The 26,793-nt window shown below is 41.0% G+C and overlaps 1 protein-coding gene across 4 annotated transcripts in view; it reads left to right on the top strand.

Annotated features, from left to right (window-relative positions):
• The window catches only part of RNF144B (ring finger protein 144B), a 95,095-nt gene that overhangs the window by 22,425 nt on the left and 45,877 nt on the right, over positions 1 to 26,793 (top strand). Inside the window, exons 1-2 of one of the 4 annotated variants that reach the window (XM_075052216.1) lie at positions 17,241 to 17,461; positions 17,599 to 17,678. The exons of 1 other annotated variant lie outside the window; for it this stretch is intronic. The gene's annotated coding sequence lies outside the window, so the exon portion shown is untranslated. Of the gene's footprint in view, positions 1 to 17,240; positions 17,679 to 26,793 lie in introns of those variants that run through there. 2 more of the 4 variants (XM_075052214.1, XM_075052215.1) reach the window with 2 other exon arrangements.

Here is a 26,793-nt window from a genome sequence, read left to right as displayed (position 1 = left end):
AGAATTACAACATTTCAGGAGGAAGCTAAATTGTGCCAAATAGAGTCAGGAAAGATTAATGTATTTCACATTATTAGAAGATAAAGGCTTATGTTTAGAAGAGTCAAGTAATTCTAAAATGCTGACTTGTCTGAGGATAAATTATAAACTACTACCGTTAGTTATCATTAAGATTGATACAGGACTCTCTGAAGGAGAGTATTTTTGTTCTGCATTACATAATTTCTGAAACAAAAACTGCTTGTAGACAAGGAACATTCAACAACGTTTCTGTTAAAAACATTTTGAAAAAATAATTAAATGTATCAATTTGACATTTTGTAAATAATAAAAAAAATTATGCCACGCTTAATCATCAACAACAAGCCAAAAATTAAAAGCACATTCAGAGCTCTGTCTTTCTGATGAAAGTAATTCATTGGGGACCTTAACAAATGCGGGGAGTCCTCTTTCATGTATAGTATTATTTGCCTTAATGCCTCTTTTCATTTAGAACAAGTTATGTTAATGGTGTCCTCCAAAGGCATGGCTTTTTCTAGAGGAAAATGTAATGTGTTCCTGGGTTGTAGAGAGGGGATGAAAGAAAAGGAAGGGAAGAAAGCACTGTGCAGGCAGTGTGTTTGTGTTAGGCCCTGACTTCTGAGGCCAGAAGAAACTGGTGGTAACAGTCCAAACCCAATTCCGTAACTTTGTGTACCAATAGGGGTGGAAGTGCTGAAGGGGTCTGTTGTTCTGTGGTTTTGATTAAGTTTATGAAATCCACAGATATCTACTAAGCCATATAAACAACAGTAATTAGTGCTAATCCCTTTTCATAGAAATGAAGCTTGTTGATAATCTAAGAAAGTAGGTGTTGGCCACTATAATCACAACTAAACACTTTTTGATGACAGATGTATAGATATGTTTCTTTCTATCCATTATCTAAAGTTGATGGCTCCCAGTTTTCAGCTGAGTAGTTTAGCTGGAAGTGGGAAATTTTATGTGGGTGGTGGTAAACAGTAACCTTTAGTTCAATGCAAGACATACAGGCACACTCTCTAAACCCAGCATTTCCACGACTGTGTCCCCATTTTTCCCGCTCCTGCCTTTTATTTAATTTTCAATGGACAGCCTGTCCAAAGATTCCCAAAGACAGACTAGATCCTGTAGGCTTGCCCCCAACTATCCACGTTGGTTTTGCCGAGAGTCCATACTTTTTTGGATTGCCTGTTTCCTCCACAGAGCAAATTTTGCTTTAGGCTCCATGATGCAATTTGAAAACACAAATGCAAAAACTATTTGAGCGCTGTTGAGCACTCTGTCATAACACAGCAGCCAAAACCATGTTAAATCTCTTGCTGATATCACCGTGATCTCTCACAGCTAGAGGAAATCAGAAAACTTGCCACAAGCCCATCTTTTTTTGAGGAATCGCATAGTACATCCTGTTCTGTCATGCCGAGGCCTCTGTGTAGGCGGAAGATAGGGCTGAGGACATCAGTCTTAGGCAGCAACACTAATATTTTTAGATGGCTTCTTAAAGGCTTCGATAAAATGCATAAAACTCAGCAACACACTTACTGTCTATTTTCTTTCCTTTGAGTTAACTGTGTAAATAAGCTTCCAAAAGCAGAAGTTGTGCAATGAAAAATAATTATACCAGGACATTTTTGAAAGATGAATTTTCTGATAACTCTGTCATGCTGCTGTGTTTCCTGAAAAGGACCGCCAAGCAGCATCCCAATACCCCTTGGAGAAGACTAGATTTGTAGCTTCCAAAGAAAACAGTGTGTGTACAACCACCCTGTCTATTCCTTTGTCCATCCATCTTCCTTCTAATGATGTTGGGACTCACTGCCCAACTTATAGTGGTTTCTGCCAGACTGGAGGAGACAGAGCTCAGGTCTAATTCATTCTCTTCAACTGTCACTGGTCACCCATCAGTGCAGACGTAGCACTAGGCTGGCAGTGGCTGGGTGGAAGAGGGAGGATGAGGGTGGTGACGGTGTGAAGAGGAGGTTGTAGAAGAGTGATGTGGGAGGACACTTGGAAGGAGAGAGCTGCGTGTGTGATGGAGAAGTTCAGGTATTGTGTGAGCAACAACTGCGACTGCTGTGAGGGAGCTTAGGGCATATAGCTGTGTTTCACTAGAGGGCTCAGGGACCACGTTACACTGTGGGTGCTAAACGTGGGACATAATTCCATAGGAAACCAGGCTTCGTTAGTCCTGCTGCTCCCAGGGTGACTTACAGAATGGTAGGCATGTTTCAACATATGGTTGTATTCTTAAGATACTAACAAAACTTCCAATGAACGGCTTGATGACTGAGTGCTTTCTTTTGTTCCAAAGATACGTTTTCATTTCCACAGAAAATGGAATTATTCAGGGCCTGCTGTGTATAGAAAGCCTGTAATTTATTGGGGAGCTGCACTGGTAGGCATATCTAATCCATTGGCATTAGCATTGAATAGACAAAATGTTGAAAGCATACCTAAGCCCACTGGTGATATAAAAGCGCCTACAGCTATAGATTTTTTTTGTTTCTTGAGATTTATAGCTCACATATGTTTGCTATACAACAAACTAAATTCAACTGAATAATATCACTGTAACTTAGTTAAAGCTTTCTATTGACAGTATAAATCATGAGGCAAAGCTAGATTCCCTTTTATGTGCCTCTAGAATATTGATATAAAAATATAGCCTTCTGTGTTTATATTTCTTCACAATAGTTTAAAAGAAAGCACAGGCAGTAGTTTTACTGAAAGGGAGCTTTAAAATCAAGACTGGTAGGTAGTTGCATCAAAAGGGAATTTCAGAATCAAGCCTGATATGCACCTGTGAAGAGCCACAGTCTCAGAGGGGATGGAGAGAATCATCTTTGGTCCTTGTATGCAAGTCCTCTGCTGGTTTCTGCCAAATGAATTCAAAAGGATACTTTTCTCTAACATTCACAAATGTAGTTGTTTAACAACATTATACTGCACGTTGTAATATAGGGGAAAAGAGGAAGCTAAATAGAAGGAAGGCAAAAGGAGGGGTGAATGAGGCTTAGTGAGCAAGTTACAATCAGTCTGGCAAAAAAAGTTAAACTGGAGTTCGGTGCACTGTTTGGTGGTCTGGATCTCAAAGGCATTTATCCCGCAAGTGAGCAGTTGGGAATGCCAATAACTTCCTCCTCCAGCAGTGGCTATCTGATTCCAGTTAACAAAGATCCTCATGAACCTGTTTGGTGGAGTCTGAAGAGATAATGTGTTAAACCCTGTGATATCTGGTCCTAATTGCCCATCTTTTCAGACATTATACCCCTTTTACACAGCAGCAGTGTCCTGATGCCAGACACTATCTAGTTATCACAACAGCTCTTAATTTGCACTTTCTCTTTAATGTTTTCTGGTTCTTTACTGTGATAGCTTTGACTAGGTAGTCTCCTATTTTATTTACTATTCCCCTTTTAAATTAGGGTAAATATTAAATATGAACAGTGTTCTAAAGTATTCAGTATTTATTTTGTTCTTGAAGAGCCACTGAATAACTGGTCAAAGCTGCTTTTCAGGTGACATTAGCATGTTCATTTAGCACTTTGGTCAGCAGCTTTTTGAAGGAGATGGGGTGCAGGAGCAGAGGGCTCTTTATCCCTTTTTTCCCCCCTTGGAAAGCCTATTGAAAATTCCCACATACTGCTAGCGTGCATTAGCAATTTTGCCTTTACAGAAGTTGAAAAGCTCATTAGCGCCTGATAGTAAGACGAATAATGCAATTTTATAATCACAGTACGTAGCATATGTACTTGACTAAAGGTTGCCTAACAATCCAAATGTTGATAACATGCTGTGTGAGCCTTTTGACTTTCAGGCTAGACCCTGCAGTCAGCTGTTGCTAGTTTTACTGTAGTTTTATCCAACATGGGGCAATTTTCCTGAGAGGAAGTCTACAAATGTAGCACAGCCCAGAAAAGGCTGAAGAGCTGCAGGGAGCACAAGCGGACTGATCCAGTGTTCTTGTAGTGGGTGTCAGTATGGTGGGGAAAAAATAGAAAAAAGAAAAAAGAGGAGAGCTTGTTCAGTTGGGGCTGGCTGTGAAAAAGATAAATTGTTCTAACTTGGAAAGAGGAGGTGGAACTGGAGGGGGGCTCTGGAGCCTGTGACACTTCTCAAAGGCAAAAAGCTTTCCTGGGTTCTAAAAACATGGCAAGACAATGCTCAAGAGGAGATCTGAGCTTTGGAGGAGTGGAGCACCCTTCTGTACACCTTAGGTTTCAGTTGCTCTGCCAGGTAGTACTGAGAATCTGCCACTTGACTGAAGGCAGGCTTGATAAAGGCAGTGTTCATGATGCTTAAATGGCTCAAACGGACTTTGAAAAGGAGAAACGTATCTAGCCAAAGGCTGGAGTATTTGATCCCTTGCTGATTGAGTTAGCAGGGTTTGGGGCTTTGTATCTGTGGAAAGGTGAAGCTTTGTGTGACTCTGCAAGGGGGCTGAGTTAGGGGATCAGTAACCTGTCTGCCTGGCCACTGCCAACCCCAGCGACAGAGAGACAGGCAGACAGATGGAAGCTTTCTAGAGCCTGGTCTCTGCATCTTTCTATGTCTGTGTTTCAGGAAGCTGATCCACACAGAGCTGCTCTTCCAGAATGGTCTGTGGAGCGCTGCTTGATTTCATGGCATTTAAACACTCTGCTTTGTTTCTAGCTCCTAACCAAGAGCTAATCCCTCCTAGAATAGTTTCTTCATATCATTTTTCAGGACAATCAGTTACCAAAGCTCCAATTACAAATGCCAGGGAAAGTTCCTCTCAGTTGTGACTGTCAGCAAAATAGCTTCTTTTATTAAGGTGGCTCGCATTGTGGAGGAAGGCTAAACGGCAAAATACAAACCCTGCCAGAAACACCTCCGCAGTGAGGTGTTGGCAATACCTGTGTCATGATTAAGCAAGTGGAGCACCCTGCTGATTACTAAAACAGGTTCTTCACAGACCTGTCTGAAACAGCGAGGATTTTTGAGGGGGAGAGGGCAAGTGGGGAAGGGTTCAGTGGCTGAACAGATAAAAGGTGAAAAAGGGGAAAAAAATCTCCCAATAATTATGTTTTAGTTAATGCCATGCAGGAGCTGTCAGCTTTGTGGTAAAATAAGGTGACTGAAAAACGTTTGAGATCAACTGATGCTGAAGTGTTTCATGGGGCTCTTGGGTCCGGAAAAGCGTTCTGCCCAATTCATAAAATCTGCTTGAAAAAGCTTTTTTTTTTTTTTTTTTTTCCAAGTGACAAAATGAGCAATTCTGGAAACAGTGAAAGGAAATGTGTGGTTTTGGTTGTTAGTGTTTCTCGGGCATTAGGTGTTACCATCAACCACCCCGTGGCGGTGGCTGTGGCTGTTCAGCTGTGGCTGCCCAGTTCCTACGCTGGCCTGTAGCTGATGGCAAGTGCCCTCTCTCCCATAGCCCTCCAGCAGGGAGGGTTGCTGCTTCTCCTCTCTACCTTTCAGGTCCTCCACAACTCATTGCTGCTCCCTTGTCTTCTGCCAATGTCAGCCTTGCTCATGTTGCTACGATCTTTTATGTGGCCCCTTCTGTAAAAAAAAAAAAAAGCACCTTGGCTTATTATTCATAAGGGAAACATTTTCTCTTCCTTCATCTTCTTCACTTCCTCTATGACTTCTACCTGTGGCTAGCCAACAGCGATGACTAGTTAATATTGATCAAGAATTGCAGTTATTTATTTTCTTGATGAGTGGGAAAGGAGGCTGAAAAAGAAATGTGAAATGTTTTGAATCATTTCATCGTGTACAAAGGTAGCTTGTATCTTCTTCCAGTCACACCTTTCCTGCCTTACTTTTCTTGTTTCACAACTCTTCCTTGTTCTCTCTGATTGCAACTCAGGCTATGAGCTCTTTCTGACAGTGCAGCTTCCTGCGTGTTTGGGTGATGCCTTGCAGGGCGACCACGATTTGAAGTAGGGTACAGAAAATCCATGAGATAAAATGTAATGGTACTGGGCTGCTTACGTTAATTTAGCACATAGTCTCACAAAATACGGACTCTTACCATTACTTCCATTTTAATAGTAGAAATGTTAGCAGTTAGGAATTGTCAAATATGTGTTAGCTAAAGGAGTTACCTTCTGATAATCCTATGCACACATTAATGACAAGCATAAAAATATCATGATCGTGCATATTACATTTCCAGTAAAACAGGAACTCAGATGTGTATGCTAACAGAAAAACTGTTGGTTCAATGCATTTCACAAAGAAAGCCTTTAAGGCAAAAACAAAATCAAACACACTGGAGCGTGTTATATATTTCTACAGATACAAAAAATCATAAACTACTGCTATATTCACAGTGGGATATTTGGGATTTTGCTGACTGAATGCAATAACTATTCTGAAGAAAAGGTGAAAAGAGTTAGACTTTTAGGGTAGATTTAGCCAGGTTTCAGACAGGTAGCATAGGGATGACCAGTCAGGTTTTAGGAGCTGCCTGCCAAAGTCTTTGTGTGGCTGAGATAATAAGACATACATGGCATATGTTGAAGAGTCAAAGGGAAGATGGTGGGAAGTTGGAAGGAAGAATTCAGGGAGAGATTCAGAAATGAGAGGCAGCAGTGGCCCCTCGTGATCCCACGGCTCCTCCGCAGGCATTTAGTATTAATCCTGTATTAGTATCTGGTATTCAAGTGGTTAGAATGAGTGGGGCATTTACCTATTCTACCTTAGCTAAGACAAGATTGATTGAAATAAGCCACATGTAGACATTTTGTATTGTTTGAATGATCATTTATATTATCTTCCAAACAAATATAATCTAGTTCATCAGATCAGTGATGTTCACTAGAAAACTTTTTTTTGTAGTGACTTAACTTTTCATTATATTAATTGACTTCATGTTTCCCTGTTGAACTTTTATGTTTCTCTGCTTTGTGCTTGAATCCATCTAGCCTGGAAATGCAAGACACTTTACAGTCTGTAACAAAGTATACAAGACACCTGCAGCACAAGTCAGTAAGGGGGTTTTTGTGGTGTTACAGATGATAAAATTAGTTTACTTTTCCAAGGTCAGAGGATGTTTGTGGCAAAGCCTAGAAAAAAAATCTAAATCATGTATCTGTGCTGCAGGTATATTTTGTTAAGGAGGTGGAAAGCCTGTTGCAGAAGTCCTGAAGTTGGCTTTCCTTAGTCAAAACCAGAACATCAAATGAAATCTTTTCCTCTTTGCTTCTTATTGTGTATAATGAAACCGAAAGGTAACCACAAAACAGAAATGTTGTACTTAGTCACAAGTCTGAAGAGTACCCAGTAGAGTGCACTGATTTTTGCTACGATTTTGTGAAATGATCAGTCTAATCCTTAAAGGTTTTAGCTGAGTTAAGTCTTCTGCTTAACCAAATTTCTTAGGGAGATAGAGCTCATGTGGATTACACTATTTGTCTGCTGGTACACTTGACAACTTTTTGAACCATTGATGTAAAAAGGCAGGCAGCGCTCTACTGTTGTACATTTTCTGGTAGCATCCAGTCAGAAAACTAGCATCAAATATGAGGCTTACTAATCAGCACGCATGTGGGTCAATGCAAGACACAACTTGTGTTGCCCTTGATCCAGGGGCACATTGTATGCAATATCAGGGAGCTGGGGGTTATTGTTTTAGTAGCGTTAAGGCACACAAATCCTTAAAAACCAGGCTTCATTAGCTTTGCTGCTCCCTATTTCTTCACATACAAGTTTGGAGCATAAAATCTACCTAATTAATAAATCTTCATTCCTGAGGAAAACCATGGTTTACAGTACCTTCTGAATGAGGAAAGTAATTTTCTCATTGACTTTTTTCCAGCAACATGCCTGGAAACACTTGTACAACAATCAAACTCTTCATTATTTTAAATTCATCAGCATTTTGTAATCTTCCCATAGAATTTTCAATTGAAAAATAAAATTGTTTGGCAGTTGATGGTACAGAGACAGCAGAGACCTTCGTCATCAGTTTGGGGACACACTAGCATGAGGGTATCTTAAACCTTGGTACAATGCCAGTAACACACTTTGGGGGTCTGGACAGGGTGATGGATGGGCCTCTTGGCCCATAATAGTATCCAAACTCAAAACATCATGGTACGTGGAGTGTTGCACATTTGGGTTATTAAATGACAAAAGATTTATTGTGCACTTGTTGCCAGTTGAAGGAAGCTAAAGTAACTTCAGTGTTTCCTGGACAGACAATCAAAGAACTAAAGCTGATTCTCAGAATTTTTCCTTCACCATCACTATCCTCATTCATGCCATACTCTGCTGTGTTTAGTGGAAATTAACTGCAGCAGAACATCCATCTAATTTCCTATAAAACATTAATTTTATTTAGTCTTCCTACACGTTTTTCAGTTCCCTCCTCTCCCTCCTAATCCCATTGACAACAGAAGAAATGACACAAAAGATCAACTGTTGGCTTTATGTAAAATGTTGCATCAAAATAGTGAGTCACCAGAACAAGATTTCCCACAGTCAACACACACACAAATATCCACTCAGGTCACAGACAAAAATGTTATCAATAAGGACAAAGGAAGTTGTTATTTTAGTTTTTAAACAGTCTTGATTCATGCTTCCTGTCATTTTGCTTGGGGGGAGAGAAATGACTATTCCTAAAAAAAACAATTAAACAGAACTGCCAGAAACTCTTCAAATCCTTAAACCAATATGATCAGGAATAAAACCATAGTGGAAATAAGTTATCTTATCCTGTAATCCAAATTCTATTTCCATGGACAGAGTTTGGATGCTACATATCACATGATCTGATAATTTTTTTAATGCAAAGACAAGAAGCCATTATTGTAAACCCTGTTTCTGTGGCATATTCTGATGATCACCATATTTCAAAAGGGTCTTAGGTGGAACTCTTTGGTACTTACCAAGCTGTGCTGGATACTTTTTCTGAGGTTTGCTCACCAGGAAGCAGTGTATTTGTTTCAGTTTCGACAGCCCAGAGAGGTGCTTCCTTGTGAGACGTTTGTGATTACCAAGAGGGATGCTGGAGATGCTACATGTCGGGATTCCACCACTGAGTTTGCTCTCTGTGAGGCTACTGGGAAATGCTGTTTGTCACTTTTTGGTTATGTTGCTCAAAAAGCCATGAAGTTATACAAAGCTAAAAGCTTATTTTGAGAGCTGGTCTTAGAACTGAAAAAAATCAATTAGCAGAATTGAAATAGCTTTTCCTTTTTTTGTATGTTTTTCGTGCAATGTTAGAAATATTCTGTAAATGTGTTTGATTTTTCTTCCCTTTCACTTGCTGCTTTGTCAGTATAGCAAGTGTACTCTATGTATAAACCAAAAGCAGGGAGAGAGACAGGAGAGTGTTATGCTCAGTCTTTTCATGCTGTTAATTTCATATGCAAGAGAGTCAAACGGTTTCCCTGCCTTTGGCCCCTGTTCCTCCTTAAACTTCATGTTCTCTCATACCTCCTTGGCAGACTTCAAGATCCTGGAAGTTTCTTCCCATCTGCCTCCTGCAAGTGGGAGCTGACCTAACTTTGGTCATCTGGCAAGTGAGAGAGATGTCAGGACTTTTTCCATGCAAGTAGGCCAGTTGTTTCTACTCTTGTCTAAAGCTTCTTTTTCTTCTTCCACAATGCAGCATTTCCACTCCCTGTGACTTGGGAAATTGCCTTTTCCCCAGATTTGTAAATTGCAATCATGTAGACAGTTATCTGAAGGATAATGTAAGGAGCAATTCAGTTATTTACTCCTTGGCAGAGTTCACTGGGCACGTTTTCTTCACCTTGAATTCATATATGCTGGTCGCAGAAAGATAGAACTCATGGAATCTATACAGGTTCAGAATTCACACTTCAAAGTTTGTTTATATCATACAATGCAAAGTGATTCTCTGTAGGAACAAATTTATTGATAAATTTTGCCCCTGACTAGTTTGTTTTGTCATATCCCAGGAAATGCACATGTATGTATAAAATAAAAAGTTGGAGGTTATACATAAATCTGTTTAAATTTCTTCCTGGCAAGTATAGGGTAGTTAAGTGGAGCCAGTGGATTTTCACAGATGAAGTCAAGCTTAACAAAAAGATGAGTTCAGTTGTCATTTCTTCAATGACCGCAGATAGTAGTGAAGCAGAAAACACTATTTGCTTGGATTTTTAGCAGTGTTTGGGAAAGCAAAGGTTTTGGTATGCCTCTTGCTCTTCTGCCCCTGCTCAGTCTCATAAAACTCATGTTTCTTTTCCTAGAGATTGTCTCTGGCCAAATGGGTATACCTAGTTTTATAAGAGACTTTAAAAAAATTACTAGGTTAAAAGCATGTATTTTTAATAAACTTAACTGGCACTTGAATGTAACACACAAAAGTAAACAACATGAAGTTAAAAATCCCCAAATTATTTCAGTGCAACGAAATAAATCCTTACGTCACTTGCAGCAAGCAAGCAATCTGCTTGGTTTTGAGCTTCCACTATGCTAATTTTGGGATTGTTGAATTTAACAACCGCTTGCTAGGTGGTGTGTGTTAAATATGTCCTTTCAAGCAGATTATTGTAATTGCTGTCTTCTCTGCTCTGAGCAGAGGAGGGGAAAAAAGTTTTACTGCTACCCAAACAAGGGACCGAATGTGGAGCAATCCTGAATTTTGTTACTACAGCTGTGATACGATAAGATGACTGCCAGCGAACAGTTGCATGCATTTTAATATGTTGCTGCTTCTCATCTGGGAAGTGGTATTGTGTCCTTGTTGGATGGTGCCATTGCAAAGGTGGCCAGCCTAAAACACCAGGGAGAAGATAGGCTCGCTCAAACAGCCCTGCTGTGCCACGCCAAGAGGCTGACATCCTTAAAAACTCTATTAGTTGAGATTACCTAACCACATAATTAAATTCCATGGGGAGAAAAGTGAATCTGGACAAACCTTTTCACACCTAATCTCACCATAAATGGGTGAGATGTAAACTAGGATAGAGAAAGGAGAATATAAAGATGAGGGGAATGGCGTGAGGAACCCTCCCTGGAAGTCGAGTGAGGAGAGGGGTGCAGGGAGAGAGGGGCAAGTTCTTCGTTTTCCTATATGGGTGTGTTTCAATTCCAGCATTTCCCTGCATAACCAGTCCATTGGAGTAACCCATCTTGACTTGGAAACCATTTCTCATCCTAAATTAATCAAAGGGTAAGACTGTGTCATACCTAAATACTAAAGAAAAGGTATGAATCAAAGGTATGCTTTAGCTCCATACCTTGGTCCTGCCTGTCAGAGGTCTGTGGAATTCCTGTTGTTGGCTTTTATAGCCATAAAATTAGGTGCCTCAATTCCATCTCATCTCTGACCTGCCCATCCCCAACTCCAGAAGGAATAGTTAAAAGAATAAGGTCTGGGCTGAAATGTATTATAAATCTCCCCCCCATTCTACTGTCTTTTAAGCCTGTAGATGGAGCCTCACCAGGCTAAGGCAAAGCTATCACCTAGGAGACTGGCTTGGGTTGGAAGGAATAAAGCTGTCTCTTAATATTACCAAAAAAGGGCAGTTAAGAGCTTGAGGCAGGACAGAAAAAGCAGTAGAAATGGAGAAGTGAAAACAGCATGCACATTTTTTTCTCATGACAAGGACAGGTTGGTGACCTCCTCTGTTACAGAAGAAGCTTCCTGTGTTGGCTGCCAGGATGGTTTTGTCCTCTCAGTTTTTAAACTGATGGTGATTCCTATGTCTGGAATCACTGCAATTCTAGGTACATTACCAAAACACTTGGTTAAAAGTCAACAGATTGTGTCACTTTGGGCACACAGTCAAAAGGAAAAAAAATATCTGTGCATAATTGAAAGTGTGTGCCATGCTCTGAAGCTAGCTGTGAGCACAGTTAATAGAAAATAAATTCATTTAACCAGGCCTTAAGTTTTCCCCATGCAATCTTTCTATACGCTTGTTAAAAATGTGTGCTTCCTTTTGGAGAGAGCAGGAGAGGAGGACAACTTCAGTGTCTCCTCTTTCATGTGTATGTAATATGGTCCCCTCAACGCTACTTTGTAAATTACTCATTTCACAGCTAGAAATTCTCACCTGTTACCTGATCCTCAGAAGAACTGAGCAACTCCCCATCTGTATGTGTTACACATGAACATGAGAGCGAGGCAAGCTGTCTGGTTTTATTTTAATTTTTTTCCAGCAGTTCGTGAGGGGGTGCTGGTTTGGGGGAAGCTACGCGTGCTGCCCAGCCGGGGAACTGGACCTGCTTGCACAGGGTGGCCTCTGAGCCCAAGAGGTGCCCTGCATCCCCTGCTGCAGTGTCACTAGAAGCAGCGCCGGTGTCACGTCCTTGATGTTCCAGCCCTTCTTGCCATCCAGAGGGTTTGTGTCTGTGCTCGCTGTGTGCGCGGGGAGGGATGTGACTGCTTGGTGAACGGATGACCGACACATCTCATGTCACAGGAGAAGGTCAAGGGGAAGGGTGACAGTAACCTGGCTCTTCCCTGCTTCTGAGCGCAAAGGGGTGGCTGAGGATGGGTCCTAGGCTGAGGATGTGGCACTGGCTGCCCCTGGGCTGGGTGTTTGTCATTCAGTGGCAATTCATCAGTGTTTTACTTATGGCAGACTCATATAAACTCAGCTTGTTTTCTTTTTGCAGGCTGGTTCTTCACACGCTTGGTGAGCAGGCAGGAGTTAGCAGAAGCTAAAAACTGATGTAGAGCTGTTGCAGAGCTGTTCAGTTGCTGGTGGCAAAATGCCTGCTCCTGGCGGCATTACCAATAGAGAGCTCTGCCACCAGCAGGGTTTCCTATGGGGGCAAATAAACTTTCTCTTAATGCTTCTAGGTCCCAAGAAGACAAGTTGCACTGGAACTCCAGTAATGTGCTGTCAAAGCCATCATCCTTGATCTTTAAGCTGAGATTTCTAAGCACCCCAAACCCAGCTACCCCACTGGGCTAGCAGGCTGTCTTCTCACTGTTTTCTGGTGAGGCTGTATGTTTTTTTCCTCTACCAGTGTTCTGTATGGATGAAATACCAAAAGCTAGTTTCCAGTATGTCGGGAAGTACTTCAAAGTATAAACACAGGAAAAAATATCTATGGAGATGAAATACAGAGCTTTATGGAAGCCATATGATCCTGTTTTGTTTGGAGATGGTCTGCTGTGCCAACAAATTTTAATGAATATTGCATTTTGCCTTGTTCATAGAGCAGGATGAGTGTAAGTCACCTACCACTTTTCCTTGTGTCTGAGACAAATCTACGCACTTTGAGATCATAATGATTATAAATGTTCAGTAGACACTGTGCCACCCCACTCACTTTTTTCCTGTAAAATAAAAAGCTCTTTAGATTTGTACCTACTATTCTTTCAAAATAATTTAACTTGATTTATTTCACTCCAATGCAATACACCTTATAATAAAGTTTTACTATGTTTTAATTAAAGGGAATAATGAAGATTTCAAGCCTGATTTGTCAGCGAGTGACTTGCATACCAACTCAGAATTGTAGAACAATAGGGTTATTTAAACAGGAAAAGATGTGATCCTGATTTTCTTGTAGCTATTCTGAGTAAAGCTTGTCTGCATGCAAAATAGTACACAGCTCTATATTTTTTGCACTTACATCTGATTTCTAGTGTTGTGTGATTATATAAATCACACGTATATTGAACAGAGATTCCTTTTTTAAAATATTAGGTCTATGAAGGTACCACAAATGACTTTTGATGGTGTAGTCCCCCTTTAAAATAGTTCCCATTGAAGAAAACTATTCTTAGCCCATGACATCAGGGGCGTCATACTTGCCACTTCAGATAATATATGTATACTCACTGTACAAAAACCCTTCCTGTTTTGTTTTCAGCATTGGTTATGTTACACATACACATTAGTATCTATTTTTGTTGTGAAACTGTCTCTCTTGCATATACAAATACTTCTTTCTTTTTTTTTTTTTGCATAGGAAAAGGGATAATTTGCATGTACAGTAAGTAAAGGGGATAAAGACACATTTTTCTTACTTAGCTCTGGTTTTAGAAAGCCTGTTACAAAACCTGTTTTTATTTTGCAACTATGGATAGCAATTATTTTTCAGGATGTTTGTGTTTTATTAGTTGAAAGCTGTGAATCAGGGTAGTGAAAATTTCTTTCTTCACAAGCTAATCCTAGTTCTTTCTGTAGAATTATAATGAAACTGTTTGTTAGTTATACACTAACTCCATGTTTTCATTTGCTGTTAATGGTATTCTCTTTGTGGGATGTGAGAGATCTTTTCAGTGGTCATGCTGTTACCTTTATACCCACCTACGTCATAAATTAATTAGTAATTTTAGTTAATGCCAGAGTGGCTTAGTCACTTTGTATTTCAAGTAGCTGCAAGGATGACACAGCAATGTTAGTAATTAGCTATGCCAACCTTTATTCTTATTCTGGCTAGTAGCTCAACTAAAAATTCACAGTGGTGTTGCATTTTGGCATGTATCATCACAGAGGCTCAGCCATTCCCCCAGCCCTAGAGTTAGAAAAGTGTCCGTTAAGAGTGTCCAAAAAATTAATTGGACCCTCTCAGTTTCATGCTTTATATCACTGTTATCGAAGAAGAAAGCAAATGGGGAGGGCTTAGCTTGTGCCTTGAATGGTATTGCGTGACATTCTGAACTTGTATTTTTTATTTATTTGTTGGCTTAAAAAGGAAATCAATCAATCTGGGTTAAGAGATTCAGGGATTTGAGCTGGGTAGCAATTTTAGCATGACTCATAACACTTCACAGAATTAGCTTGCCAAGAAGGTGTGCTTCTGTGAAAGTATGAAATACCTGGGCTCAAGGTATAGCTGGAAGAGAAATCATTTTGACAGAAGAGCTTGTAACTGTCCAGCTCATGCCTTTTGGTGATGGCAATGGAAAGAATCATCAGTATTGATCATCTCAAGTCCTTATAGCCTGTGCTCTTGCACAGTGCCACGTCACCTTCAGCTCCTCTTTGCTGCGGAGATCCTGGATAAGCACAGAAGTAGGAGCAGATACAGAAGTGAAGACAGAAGTAGGGGAATAGCCAGCTGTCCATAGAGCATCATTAAGTGATTGTCCTGCATGTAAATCCAGGGACCACAGTTTGGGTTTTGATACTCTAGAAGTGGAGTGCTTGGAATGAGTACATCTTAACATTTTCCAGAAAATTAAGTGTCTTGAGAAACATTCATGATGTTTCTCAGCAATTTTGTGATGTTTAAGGGAAATTAATTTTGCTGTAAGCAGTTTTGCACATTTGTGCAGTCACATTATAACTTTCATGCATAGAGATACATAGTAGGAAACCAGATAAAAGCATCACGTGATGTTTGCAGCTGAAGTTTCCAGAATTTATCTGCATTTTAATGGCCTAATCTAGTTTTCTTAATTCAAAAGAACAGCCCCCCTAGATACAAGCTGGCCTCATCATTTATCTGAAGGAAAGATGATTAGCCTTTATTTGCAGTTTTTTCTCTTGACTGGTGGAGGCTACTGCAGTGAAGCTTGTTATTGTATTATTGTGCCAGCAAGGAGTAAGTACCAAACCAGATGCTACTTTTGCTGCTTTGCTGCTGGCAGCTACCCTGCTATACTTCTGGACCTATTGCCTTGCCATTTTCCCTACACCTGCACGAATGACTTGATTTCCTTCATCCTCCCTCTCTCGCCACTCTCCTCCTTGAGATCATTGTCCTTTTGCTGTTCAAGTGCTGTGGTGCTGATCACAGGAGCTGAGAGCAAGAAGATTTTTCTTGCTGCACTTCATCTGTGGCCTAACATGTACCTGGGTGATGGAGGCAGAGTAGCAAAGGTAGCAGCTGCAGGAAGAAAATATAGGAGCTGGAACAGAGGGAGGGAGAAGAGAGGGGACATAGTGGAAAGACAGTGATAGAGGCTTAAACTATTTCATACTAGAACAGAAGATGGAGGATAAAAATGTAACCACTGAAGCAGATTCCTTTTCTAATCATGAAGTTTGAAACAGAATTCCACATTTTCGCTACTGCTCTGCAGCCTCAAAAATAGCTCAGAGCCCCACGTGTTTCTTGAGTACTGTCTAGGATTGGTCACTGCTGAGGATAAAAGTCTGCTGCTGCTGGGAATTGCTCTACCAACTCAAGTGGCAATGTCTGTGACATGGCTCTAGGTTGCCTAATCTTATTGTAATCCTATTGAGGAGTACTGCAGGGATCAATGTGATTCCACGTGTTGGAACGCCTATATTTTTTCTGGTTATTTCCCTCCCTCCCCAGATAGAAAATTATATGTAACACCCAATGTCAAATAGATTGATAAAGTTTGTACTTATTCCAAGGGGAAAAGACTACGTGATGATAATTCAAGCAAAGCTGTAATGCATAGGTGCAAAGAGGCTGAATTAAGGTTGCACGAGCTCTCTGCCTTTTCCTCAAATTAAGCTGGTGCCATATAATTGTCTGAAAATAACTAAAAGCTCAGCTGTGGGCTTCTGTGCAGCCTGGAAGAAATGCCTATACATCCGTCTTCACAGAAAAGTACTGAAGGCAAAATGCCAGCAATAATTGCATGAAGTACAAAGTAAACTTATTTCATCATAAAGAGAAAATTATAGATCAGCATCTATACTTTTTCTCCCTCTGTTTTCCTGCACCCCCTGGACTGAGATACATCTGTACTTCTTATCTGTGGGTGTCGTACATTTCCTACAGCAGGAAAAGTTCTTGAGGGTTTGGTGTCTTGTGGCACAATAATACCTTCTCCTGCTTCTTGGCTGGTGTGAATCACACCCATAGGTTTGGAGTACACAACTGCAGAATTTCCAGCCCCTCTTGCACACAAGCCCAGCTTAAAGAGTCAAAATTCCGTATTAGCACCGTCGTCATTAAGCACTCGGATTTGAAATGACACTGATACTTTACTTGTGCATTTAGATTTTTTGCTCCCTTGCCCTCCAACGTGAAGAAATCACTTTGCTTTAAAATGCCATTTTTCACATGTGAAGATAAACAGAAGCCAGCAATGTTTCAGCCATCATCTGCCGGGAGGGCAGCTGCTACACAAACTGCTATCCCAAAACAGGTTAAATGGTAATTGGGAGGAGTGTCACATCTAATGCCTTGTCTCTTTCAGTTTTATCTTGCCGGGGCTCAGATGGGAGTTGTGATTAAAAGCGGCACAGATATCCAGATAAGAACGTAGGGTATGCGTTGGCTGGCAGCTGACAGGGTTTAAGTAATCACCTGCAGTTGAATTGAGACTCGGATGGGAAGTAGGAAGTGCTGTACTCAAGCTTCCTGTATAAGTAAATGCAGCTTTCCCACAGCTACTGCATACAAGCTGTGACGTGCTTTTAAGATATAATGGCAGCATGCTCTTAATAGCAGGGAGGGGATGATTTATCAGAGTGGCAAAGGGGCTGGGAGACAAGTCCTGCTGCAGTCCTAAAAAGTGTACAGCTGTCAGATACCCGGAGAGGAGGAAGGGCGTGCGAGAGCAATCTGCCTCCGCTGCTGGTTGCGAGCTTTAGAGGTTTGTGACATCGTGGTTCTTGGGAATGCTGGAGTCTGAGTGCAGCTACTGAAAAGTCACAGAGCTGGCAGTGAATGCTGCTTTCCTTTCAAGGTATGTTGGAATACAGCTTTCTGTCTGTTTTTTCCCCTTAAAAGCAAAGGATACCCTGAAAACAACAGAAAGCCAGCATTTGCTCCTGATGGAAGAAAGTAGAAAAGGCTTAGTTAAAAAAAAGGTAAGAACTAGAATGATTAAAGAGCTAAAATAAATGTTATTTGTGGTTTGGCTAAAATCAAACTGTGTGGTGCTTAGAGCCGAGGCAAACGGAAATCTTGGAGTCCCGACTGTTAAAGGCACAGAAAATTAATTAGACATCAAGTACTTCCCAAAAGGGTGAAATTACTCTTGTCAGTGTAACTTTTAAAGAAATATCTGTGTGAAGTGTTTGAAAATGCTGCAGTATTAGGACATATCTGTATGGAAAACAGTTGCTAAGATGGCATACTGTCAGTCAATGTATCTGTTTTAGTTTAAATACAAGAACTCTGTTCATACTGAAAACACATCTGATTAAGCTGGAGGGAGCCCGAGTTTAAAATGCAGAGATTTCCTCCTGGTTTAAAGGCATTTTTTCTGCCACAGTCTTGTACAGCTGGTATCAGGAAGGAAAAATATGCTGATCTGTATTATAAGTGTTAATGTACACTTCTAATCTGTTCAGGGTTTAGAGTTATGTGGTTTATGTAAGCACATACTAAATATACAGTACATTTGTTTTCTAGTTTGCATTTTTAAATTTTTTTACACTAAGAACAGAAAATTGCATTTACTGATACGTTTGCACTGCTTTCTCAGCATAAGGCTTTATCAGTACAAAGCTGCTTCAGTAATGAAGATGTTTCAGTCTGACTTACTATAACGCTCTGTATTTTCTGTAATACAAAGGCACACTGCTTCCTAAATGTATACAGCAATATCAAATGCCTTCCTTCAGAGAGCACTGTAAGTAGTAAAATATTTAGGATAACTATAGTTAAGGAAGCATTGCCGGGTGACTTCCCATACTCTTGGTAAATAGACACTGAATGCTTTTAAGAAGTAAATTTTAGCAGAGATACAGGCCATGACTGAAATGCCCCCATGCAGCTTTCCAACGAACTGTGAGCAGGCACAGCAACACGCTATGTTTGGCTACCCTCAGTCTGAAGGGCAAGTGGTCTCGGTTAAGGGCAAGCACTGGGCTTGGGATGCCAATATTTCTGGAAACAGAAGTTTCAAAATCCTGTCCTTAAATATTTTCCTAAACAAATACACTGACCTGATTCTTGTCCTGTTTAGGACTCGTCTGTGTCTGAATGTGAGTGAGTGTATGGGTTGTTGTCACAGCATGAAAGTGGCTGAAACCCTTCCCTCGGTGAACATCAGCTAAGTTGGAAAAAATACAGCACATTGATAAGGGGATGGCTGCTGTTATGCTCCTGAAAGTAATGCTTTAGATTATGGATTGAGAGGAGTGTGTTTGCAGAGCATCTAAAGCTGTGGTAAAGTGGGAGGCATTCCTTCAAAATAAACTGGAGCTATTCTGGAGCCAAGCCAGTATGATGAGAATCAGACTCCTTTTCTCCCATGCACCTTACTGTCCAGTGGGGTTATTTAACACGAAGTGCTGTCTGCTTATACAAGGACATAGAAACCTTCATACACTTCATATAGGAATAGCATTTGGCAACCTGGTATAGTTTCTGTTCCCCATGCTGAACTATAGCCTGCGTGCTCCTTGCTGATAGTCACAGTCTTCTTTCCCACAGATGGTGACATTTTGGTGATTTTGTTTGTGTGGTGGTATACTTTGGAGCAAAAGTTAGTAATATAAATAGCAAACAATATGGAGTTGTTTCTCTCTAGCTAGGTTCTTGGATTACACTATATTCTCTAAATGCTTCATAAGTTTTGTAGAAATAAATAAACAGTGTTCAAGTAGTTATCTGGCCTTTCCCTTCTGGTGGAGAAGGAAAGTATGTACTTGTCCTTATTATCATCCTAAGTTTAAAATGTGACTGTGAGAAGAAGCAGCAAGTCACTTTACAGGAAAATAAGCAGCCCTAATACTTAACCCCAGTTCATTAGTATGCCTCTGATAATATCTATGGTATGAGTCTGAGCCCTGTGCCTGCAATCCACCTTGTCCAGACCTTCCAGTGACTTTCAGTGGTGAGACCCAGTGGAGTGTATTGCTTTGATGTGTAGCTCAAAAAACTGCTATAGACTTGCTGTCCCTCTTCTTTGAGTGGGGAGTTTTCTTGAATGTGTCTGAAACTACACAGTGCCTATAGATTGTATGTATCAGATCCATAAATATCTCCTGGGCTAGTAGTACCATGACATCTGAGACCGTAATTATAGCGCTGGGCCCATGGATGTCACAAGCACATGTGAACAAAATACTGTGGCAGGCTGCTAGTGTCGCTGTGAACTGAGTCCATCGGACCTCCTTGTACATACCAAAGCAGACATTGCCTTCAGCTTCATGAGGCTGAAAATGGTTCTGGATCTGTCCTCTTCCCCTGTGTGCTCGCCAGGAGGTAGGTACAGTTCCCTCCCCTCCCTCTGGCTTCCCATGCCAAAGCCCAGCTCTGTCTAACGCACTTCACAAATTCTCTTCATTACCCAACAGCCAGGAATAACCTTACATTCATTCCATCTCAAAATTAATCTTCTTTTTGTTTGTGAAGGTGAATATTGAACAAAACAAAAAAGAACAGGTCCAGAGGGAAAGACAGCAATGATACTAAGCTCAGCCTCTAGCATTTTGTATTTCTGCTGAAGCACAGCTGAGCTCCAGTGCTAGACTATGAGCCTTCTCACTTGACAGAGAGAAGTACAGGTCTGAGGGCCATCGCACACTGCAAATTTACCCAGTCTTGGACAAATATTTACAGAGATGCTCGTGCCAAATAACTTTGTGCTGATCAGTAAGAAAATAGTGTTCGGTAATCTTTCTCTGTGTCTCTTGTAAATGGTTTTGACTCAGTGGGAACTGAGTGGGCATTACATTCATAAAGTAGATCATTGCTAGCAGATACTAAAACACTCATAAAAAAAAAGATAGCATCTCAAATTACAAAGGACCTCATCCTTCACTTCCTGCTGAAGTGGGACTTTTCCAACTCCTAGTCTTCCAGGGAGGAGCAGAGGTGCTGAGTGGAAATTTCTAGGCTTGAGAGCACAACTAGGTTAACGGCATTGCAAACACACTTTCAGACAAAAAATGTAGCTATGTAAGACACATTTTGTTGATGCAGTCTCCTGGATCTCTTTGTATGTGTTGATACTTGCACACAATGACATGTTCCCCATTTCTGGTTCCTCTTATTCTATTTTAATAAAGAAAAATTATTGTGGGTTGCCCAAGACCTGGGTGGTTTTTCACGGTATTTCCAGGGGAATCTGCTCAGCCTCCAAGGGAAAATCCATAATCCGTAATTAGAAATGCCATCAGCTTATTTGATTCTTTGAATGTCCTTGGTGCCTGCAAGTACAGTTTTGGCTTCAGTGGAGTTTGAGCTGCTCGACTACGGGATCTACAGGCATCCTTGTGGCTCGTGTTTCCAAGCAGGTCAGTATCTCTGGAGTCCCAAAGCCAGCCAGCACTGGCCACAGCGATTTGGGCCATGTGAATCTGGCTCCTGCTGGAGAACTGTTAACCTCTCTGAAGTAAGGCAGTCTCAGACATGCTGTAGTGAAGGGACTGTCTGTATAAATTATGTTTATATAAAACCTAATGAGAAATTCTGTACCTATCTGACAGACTTCAAAGACCGTAAATAAGGGCAATTGGGTGAGTCAGAGTGGGCTCCAGAATTGGGACTTGATAAGGTGTATTTTCTGGTGTTGGTCTGGAGCTGTTAGCAGTGAAGATGGTGAAGTCAAGACGTGCTGTTCATGAAAGCTATAGCCAGCATATTACTGTGGAAAAGTCCAGCTTGTGAATGTGAGTTTGTGCACACTAGAACACATCCCCTGCATGGGGTTTCTTTCTGTGCACTGGAGCTTGTTGTAGACACAACCATTTTACCTGCTTTTTGTCTGAAGGAGAGATGAGAGATGCTGATTAGGAGACAGAGTACAAAATTACTTTTTACTAGAAGAAAAAAACCACCATTTTACTGTCATGATCATGTTTCTCCCTTTTAATTGAGAATGTCAGTATTTGTGTCTGTTGCAAGCTTTTCTACCTTTCACTTTGCTGTAGTAACGAGGAGAGGAGGGAAAGTATATGACATGAGTCATTACTCAAAGAGTGGACGCTGTCTGAGTGTCTAACAGAAGCTTTGATATTCATGTTTGGTTATACAAACTATTGTATCTTCAGACTGCCAGGGAGTAAATGTGCAGAACTGAAAACTTTTATGTGCTTTATATGTTTGCAAAAAGGAAAACAAATTGCAACGGAAGAGCTGTATCTCTGTGTTCAGGGCATGAAATGGGTCATTCAAGGCTACGGCTACTTATGCTTTTATGTACTATATGCTGCTGTGGCTTAGGGGTCAGTTCCTTGCTCACGTATATATAGCTGCAAATCATACAAAATTGCGTGCTCTAAACCCTAAACCCTATGTACATATAAGGAAAAACACATTTCATGACAGCTAGTATGTAGGCGAATCATTTGCATGCAAAGAAAATTCCAGGTTTAAGTAGAAGCTGTGATGTCCAGGCTGACACTGGTTATGTCAGCAATAGATGGATAAGTTCATGTGTTCTCCCTGTGCTTAATTTTGGAAGCATTCTGATGGGTGGAGGTGGGGAGATGATGAAGGAAAACAAGCTGGTCTTACCCCCTTCAAAAAAAGAAGGTTACAAAAATGTAGTCAGTGGGGAAAACAAGCTGATCCTGTGTGCTATTTACCATTGCACTCACTTGAGCTTTTTCACAGCAGTGGACCCTCGGCTAACCCCTGGTCTTGGAACCCTTCCCAATGGGGTTTTCCCATTATAGGGCTAAGATAACATCCACAGAGCCAGCAATAACTTGCTTGCTGAAGTTTTGCACAATGGAGAGGATGCAATCTTGCACCCATCTGACCTCTTCACAGTTACACTGATGGGTTTGGTGGTGGGGAATCTCCATCACAGTCTCCAGGGAGGATTTGTGGGAAAGGCAATCATGGCCTTTGCCTGGAGTGGAGTAAAAGCCACATATATGTATATATAATTTATCCAATACTACTTTAAGGACATGTATTTTTTGGATTGGTCAATGTTTTTATTGCAAATACCCAAGCAGTGTACATGGCTTGACCGGTTTCAACCCCTTTGTTGACTTAGCTTCCCACATTTTGAGAGGATGGGCCAACAAATGAAGGAAACGTGTAGTTGTGGGGAAAAGAGTAGAGAAGGAGTCGAGAATTCTTGCCATAGCTCCTTTTCCTAATTCCTTAACAACGAGGGCAAAATGCCTATTTGAGGGGCATTAGTTGTCATGGTCATAATTAAAAGACCAGCTAGCAGAAAGATATCTTTAGAAAGGTTTCTGTAAGATTGTCACCCTATAGTATAGTTAGTCTATGAGTTCCTTCAGTGCTGTGTTCTAGATACTAATTTTTCTGAGTGTTTGGGAGGTGGGGCAGCTTCTTTCAACTGCTCCTAGTTGTTTATCTTTGCACACATAAGCAGGTCCATTGGAGCCATTGGAAACACTCCCATTGGCAGGGCTTCAACTTCATGGCTAAGATCATGTAGAGACCAGCCAGTTGTTAACAGATACTAAGGCACATGAGGCTGAAATCTTGTATGTTTACAGGTTGCTGTTCTCTGAAATTATTTCTGTAATGAAGGTTGAAATTTGGAACTGAAGGGAGGGGATGATGAATGCAAACGTCTAACTGCATTTGATGTACACTTCTGGTTTATTATATGTCTTGCAGTATCATCTGGATTTGTAAGTAGTTGCATCGAGCACCTGAGAAACTGTGTTCCCTGTGATTGACACTGTACAGGCAAAAATCTTCTGTCAGCGCTTAGAGCCTGAAACACAGAGACAGAAAGTGGATGCAGAAAGTCAGGTGGGAGAGGGCAGGGCAGCAGTGAGATGACAACATTGCGTTGTGTGACAGACAGTGTCATCAGCCGAGATGCTGCAAAGCTTTTTACTCAAGTTTAAGAAAATGTCATATTTGTCTTATATAGTTAGTAAGATGCAGAACAAAATAGATCATGCTCTGTTTATTTATAAAAGTAGGAATATATAGGTGATTTAAAAATATGTAGCTGTTAGTGAAGAGCATAAGACTAATTGTAGTTGAAGCTATTATTGTTATTCCAGCACAGTTTGCAGCTTTTGTTCAGTAGCATGTACGTGAAGCAAGTCAGAGGTTAGAGACGCCCCATAGTCACGTCCTGATTGATGGGGTGGGCACCGTGGGGCTCCTCCATGCTGGGGCAGGAGGCAATGTCGAAAGAATCGCCTGCAGCAGCCCCCCGCCCAGGAGCCGTCCCCCTCCCAGGAGCCGTCTCCCAGCATGCTGGGCTCATTGCACTTCCCGTGTGTGGGCTGGAAAAGAGGGAGAGCAAATGTGGATATTGAGAGGACAAGCAGAGGGAAGCTCAGTTAGGGGATTGTTACTGGAGTTTACTTCTCTTCTTTACCTCTGCAGATCTGGCCAGAGCTGGGACTCGTTCAGTGCTCTGTCCTTTCCTCATCTCCGATTGCCGCTGACTTTGGTAGGGCTTATTCAGGGACTGGCAGAGGAGTGGTTCAGGGATACACTCTGATTAGTTTAATAACCAGTTGTGAGAAGCAGTAGTAGTTATTTCAGTAAATGCATGTGTTCAGTTCCAAAACAACCTGCTCATGTCCGGATCCAAACCTCTGCTATTGCTTCTTAATGACTGTATTGTTTCTTGTCAAACTCCAACATAGTCATTAGCTATTCATGTTGTTTTCTTAATGGAAAACGCTTATATTGGTGGTAGTGACTTCCCCAAGGTCTAATCTTCAGAGTTGACTCCCAGTCTTTGATGTACTGAATGTCATTGTAGCTAAGACTTGAAAGTTACCACTGGGTAGTGTGTCCCCTCCCCTTGCTTTCTAAGTCATCAAGAGTTATTTGGATCAAGGGCAGTTTTCAATGTTTTACCTGTTTTATCTTGGTTACCTTGCACAGCGTGTTTCTTCTATAATAATGGGCAGCATATTCGACTGTGAGATTAGATAGGGGCAAATTAGAACATTATACTTATTAGTTTTATTCACTGAGCAATCAGACAAAAATTCTTATAAAAGGAAACTGAACTTACTCTTTGATTCCTGTTGATGTAAATCTAAACTTGTGTGAAAGTGCTTTTCAATGCTTGTAGTGAACAAAGACTGTAGGACCATAATCTTGCAGGTTTGCCATTTTCTTGGCCTGACGAAATGACAGGGATGTTAAAGGTGTCATCTTATTGCAAGCACTGAAAAAAACATTTCTCAGATCATCCCTTCTACAAATAAATACCTAAATATGTGTTAATTTTTTTCACTAGATGGTGTTCAGTAACTTTTTTTAGTATATGGTGTTTTTGCAGAATTCGGTGGAGGATCAATTTCATTGTTTCAGTCAGCTGAGTTCTTCTTTGGCTTCTGGCAAACTCTGCACTCTTCCCTTGGCCCTAAGAAGTTTCTTGCTGTCACTTTTGAGGCCTGGCTTTGTGTCACGTCTCCACTTGCCTTGACCTGCTTGCCTTGCAGTCAGGACACTGCTTGCTCCAAACACAGCACTGGCTGCTCTGAAAAAGGAGCCATGTCCAGCCCGAGGAGCCCAACAGCCCAGTTAGTTTCTTCTTAGAAGAAGAGTACATACTATGAACAAACAGATCAAGTTGGTCTCTCTGTCAAATAACATTCCATTGCTTTCACTTTAACAATGCATGCTTACAAATATCTTCTAAAAATCCTTGATGTTAGAACAGGCCAATGTCACAAATATCTTCTGAACATGCCCTATCTAAACTGTACACATTCCAGCTCAAGGAGTTAACATATCCCAAGGTTTCATTATCTGATTAACAAAAATAACCTTTTTTTTCTGTGTCAAAGGCGAATTATTACATCTGACTTCCTATTCCTGTTTCAACTGAGACAGCTAGCCAAGTTGTCAACCTGTTTGACCTCCCAAAAGCTCAATTCCTTTTTACTTAGTAAAGGCTACAGTTACCAAAAGGTTTCGTGTGGACAGAGAGGAAGACCGATCATTTGCTTTTGTCATTAATGTCATGAAGAGTGTGTTTTTATTTAATAGTAGTATATTACCTCTCGTCAACAGGAAGTTAAAAGTAAAGTGCACCAAACTAGTTTGGCTGGGAATTCCTTGTAGCTTAGCATTAACAGATGTTGTATAGTGTCATTAAGAATAGGGGATGTTATTTAGATAAGCTTTAGAGTCTAATCTTAGGTCTGGTAACCAATACTTGGAATTCCACTTGGTATAAATTTGTTGTTTTGATGTGTTTTGGAAATATTTGGAAATGTTTGATGCCAAAATACACAAGTTCTGTTGTCTGGCTGCACTTTGCCTGTTTCACTGCATTTTGTGCTGATGAACTTTCTTTAGCTCTGTGACTGCCAGGGTGAACATAAAACTTTAGGGGAATCCTGCTAGGGACCAGACATATCACCCTGGCCTGCTGCCTGTGGCTGACACCATTACGCTGCTCAGGCAGAGTAAGTTGGACACATTTGGGTCCTCCCGAACTTGATGCCCACAGGCCTGCCCAGGACTCACATCCACTTGGTCCTGGTGCCGGGAGCTATGGCTTTCCAGCCTGGTGGTGTTGGCAGAGCTGTGTCCTGAACTTTGGTATGTCCTAGTTCAAGAACAGTGCCATGAGAAGTGAGTGAAGGTGGTGGCTTCTGCGATACGACGGTCTGACCTCATTCCATGTAGAAGGGCTTACTCCCTTTCTCAAGGGTTCAGTTAATACTGCCATTTTGTGGCTTCTGTCAGTATTGAAAAGAAACGAAGACCATGTTTTGATTATGCATTTCAGCTTAGTAACAGGCTCCATTATTTCTTTTTCAGTCTTCATGTTTTTATCTTTAAGTGATCAGAAAGTGCTTTTCCTAGCTGCCTGTCAGCTGGGAGTAGCAGCATTTATTTCACCATTAGCTATTAGTTTCCCTTTTCTTCGACTCCCCAGCTTTTTAGCAATGGGAGGGGGAAAAGCCCACATTTTTCCCCTTGCTTATTCTAAAGCAGTATTGCAAGGAAACACATAAAGGATTCCCACAATTGCAGTCACATCTGTTTTGGAAAAAAAAAAGTGGTTTGTTATATTCAATTAATATCCATGGTCTTCTTGCAAAGAAA

Source organism: Buteo buteo, chromosome 20 (assembly GCF_964188355.1).
Source record: "Buteo buteo chromosome 20, bButBut1.hap1.1, whole genome shotgun sequence".
Classification (NCBI taxonomy): domain Eukaryota; kingdom Metazoa; phylum Chordata; class Aves; order Accipitriformes; family Accipitridae; genus Buteo; species Buteo buteo.
Note: the sequence above shows the minus strand (reverse complement) of the source record. Positions and strands in the feature narration are given on the sequence as shown.